This window comes from Piliocolobus tephrosceles, chromosome 15, assembly GCF_002776525.5.
Source record: "Piliocolobus tephrosceles isolate RC106 chromosome 15, ASM277652v3, whole genome shotgun sequence".
In the NCBI taxonomy this organism is placed as follows: Eukaryota; Metazoa; Chordata; class Mammalia; order Primates; family Cercopithecidae; genus Piliocolobus; species Piliocolobus tephrosceles.
The window spans coordinates 45,144,206-45,147,827 of record NC_045448.1 but is presented as its reverse complement, the minus strand read 5'-3'; the positions used below and the strand labels follow the sequence as shown (position 1 = coordinate 45,147,827).

Genomic DNA, 3,622 nt, shown 5'->3' with positions numbered 1-3,622 from the left:
CTTCCTAAACTAAACTTGTTGATGTGAAAGTCAACAAGTTGAGGGCAATTCAATTTCAATAATAAGCAGATGGCTTGTGAGTGTCTGAGACCCAAGTAAAGGCCCTTCCATGGGAAGCACCTAATTCGAAAAGAGGAAACACTAAGAATTAAGAACTCTGCAAGGAGTCTGGCTGAAGAGGAGCTAGCTTCCAACCCCTCCTTCCTGCACCATCCCTCCGAGTTCATCTGAGGGAAGCTCACTTTCCCAAGAGCCCATCTTTTCCTGGTTGTAAAATGTGTTCATTTCCAATGTACACAGGCTAAACATATGGCAGAACAGTGTGAAGAGGGAAGTGTGTCCATTAGCACATTCAGGGACACAGTCTGAGATGTACCTTCAACAAAGAGCTTCTTGTATCTGAGCCCTGTACCACAGCATTGCACCAATGAAAGCTGAACTGACCTCAGTTTGTGTGGGCAGTGCACGTGCATGCTTGCGTGTGTGTGTGTGTGTGTGGTATATTTCACAAGGCCACACAAATTCAGGCTACTCTGTTAAAGTCTCTTGGTATAACAGAGGAAAAAAGTATTGGATCACCTCGTATGTGTTAAAGAGGAGGAGGAGCTCCCAGAGATTAGAAAATGAAGAGGGGCTGGAATTTTATTTTAATTAGTCTCACATTCCCTGGAGAGCTTTACTGAGAATATGATCTTCTTTCCCATTTACTTTTCTGCAGCAAAGTCTGGAGACTCACCAAGCTGAGGAGGAAGAGGAGAACATCTCAACCCAAGCTGAATTCTGAAGAACACTTGGCCCCACCTTCCAGAAATCCTAAATCACATAGAGGGAAAGTTTCGGCCAGGTCACCAAGAATGAACCAGAAGCTGAGTCCATTACTCCAATTTTCACATTAACCAGGAGACACATTGAAAATTATTTTCTTGAGTGAGAGATTGAAATTTTGACTCAAGGGTGTATCTGTTGGGTCTTCTCTTGATATGGCACATGAGGACTACATCCCAGGTCACATCTGCAGCCACTCCCAGATTACACTGCAAGGGAGGGTAGATTAGGAGTAGATAGGGAGTAGAGGGGTCTGCAGACACAGCGAAAGCAGCAAGCTAGTGTAAGAAAACCCAGAAAATATGTCTCAGAAACAGCCAGTGGCTGCACATACAAAAGGAAGGCACCTACCTGGAAGAGAAGGGGTTATGAAGTTCTGCCCAGAGTCACAGCGCTGACGTCCTCAGAAGGTCTCCAGCCCTCTGTAGCAATCTATAGTATGCGTCAGTATGGTTGAAAAAGCTTCTTCTATCAAGTTTAACAACTTTCTGTGTAACTTCTGAGAGGGCTGATTGCTTATTCATGCGGAAGCAAGACGCCCAGTTCATTTTGCCCGTTTTTGCTACTCTTTGTTGGGTTTGGGAGGCTGTTATGGTAGCTACAAATGGCTTCTCAAGTGACATTTGCTGACATTCAGTGAAGTACATTTATCAGTATTCGCCAGCTCACCTCTCTACACATGCAATCCATTTTGTTTTGTTCTTCATAGCAAACTCCTTTCCGACACCCGTGCCCTGAAAATGATAAATGGCAAGGTGGCATATTTCTCAAGCTGCACTCAAATGTCACTGTGAAAAATCTTTAATGGACTAAGTGTAGCTTTTCACATTACAACTTGTCAGGTACTGAGAAATTCTAGAGTTTCTCTTTAATCCACAAGTCTTTGGAACCACACATCTGCAAGCAGAGACTAATTATAAGCTGCACCAGTCAGACCTGGGCAAGCAGAAACCAAGGAGAAAACATCTGATATCAGCTAATTCTTTATTATTATTATTATTATTATCATCATCATCATCATCATCATTCCATTTTTGCTCCTTCCTTTCCTACTCAGGATGTTTGAGGTATGAGCAATCTGTGACCAGGCCACCATGCAGGGCTGTAATCTACTCATACACCCAGCTTTCTCCATAATGGCTTTATTCTTTTCCTCCAAAGTTGAAAATCACCGTGACTTCTCCCCCGCGGGGGGCGGGGTGGGGGGACTGACTCTGAGTCATAAATCCTGACTCCCAAATATTGGCCATAATTGGGTAGGTGAGAGGTATCTCGTATGTCTGGGTGGAAGAGTCTCCTTTCTCCCTGGTGATTCATTTTCAGAACACATGGCCATCTTTCCAATGGCTTTGAGTTTCACATCACCACCGGAAAGACCTGCCAGTTTCTTCCTGTGTGCCTGTTCACTGCCATGCTACTCACAGGATTGTGGCTTATGGGCACTCACTCACACTTCAACATGACTTGTTCACTCCAGTTCTCCCTTTCCAAATGTTCTCAATCCCCTGGGCTATGCCCCAGGGGGGATTCGGCCTTTGCCCACCGGCTATGTTCTGAATGTTTGTGTCTTCCCCAAATTAATATGTTGAAACTTAATCACAAATGTGATGGTGTAAGAACGTGGGGACTTTGGAACTTTATTAGGTCATGGAGGGGGAGCCTCATAAAAGAGGCTGCCTTGCCCCCTCCATCATGTGAAGCACCATCTGTGAACCAGGAAATGGGCCCTCACCAGACACTGATCCTGCTGGTTCCTTGATCTCAGACTTTTCGGTATCCAGAACTGTGGGATACACATTGCTGTTGTTTATGAGCCACCCAGTTTAAGGTATTTTGTTATAGCAGTCCAAATGGACTAGGCCACCACCATAGTCAGGGAAGAGCTGGTTGATTTATGCATGTCTGTGCTGTGTCCCAATGAAAGCACAATAATCAATGAACATTGATTCTGCAGTCGATGTTTGAAGGTCAAAGGAGTTGGGAAAGGGGGTCTCCTGAAGCCAAAGAAAAGCATTTTACTCCCCAAAACGGTGCCAGCCAGGTTTACCTTTCGCAAGATGCTACAGATTGAGATGCGTTGGTTTTACTTCTGGCTCTTTAAGCCCCACTCAAGCTCTAATTTTGAAATCTCCTTCAAGAGGCCTTAGTTTGGGCCCCTCCCAGGGTCCCTTCTGTTTTTGTTCTTTTTTTCTAACATCATCCTTGGCTTTTCCTCTCTTTTAGGTTTGACCTCCTGTCTCTTGGGTTGAGAAACCGTCTGCTCTGACTCCTGGCCCCCCTGTGACCCCTCCAAAGCCCTCTGTACAGGTCTTTGGTCACACAGAGACTCAACAATCTAATAATCTAAAATTGCAAATGCCACAATTTGTGTGTGTGTTTATTGTGTCTCAGTTTTGAGTTCTTTTTGAAATCTTTTAGTTATTCCAGAAGGGATATGATAAAGAAAAGAAATCAGTTATACTCCCAGTGGCCAGGCATTGTAGGGCAGAAAGAGTGTTGACAGTTGCTACCCCTGCAAGGGCAGAGGGCAGAGGACCCCAGATTAACTACCTAGAGATGAGATGGATCCTGGATTAACTCAGGCCCTGGGATACCTGCACCAATTGTTCTCAGCAGGTCGAGACATCACAGAAGAACATAAGACATGTCAACTCTCTACGATAGTGTCTTAGCCCTGGAGATACTACTGGAGAGTGACAAGAGGCAGCAAACAGGGTTCTATTCATAGTGGCCATGGTTTCCCCAAGCAGAGAACATATCCAACCAAAGGGACTTCAGTGAAGCTTTTCCTAATCTG

At 44.8% G+C, this 3,622-nt stretch overlaps 1 pseudogene across 1 annotated transcript; it reads left to right on the top strand.

Annotated features, from left to right (window-relative positions):
- The first annotated feature begins 1,908 nt into the window (after positions 1 to 1,908).
- On the top strand, positions 1,909 to 3,186 carry LOC111550458 (annotated as a pseudogene). Its single transcript, XR_003309765.1, has one exon. The product of XR_003309765.1 is annotated as an uncharacterized LOC111550458 (transcript).
- The last annotated feature ends 436 nt before the right edge of the window (positions 3,187 to 3,622 follow it).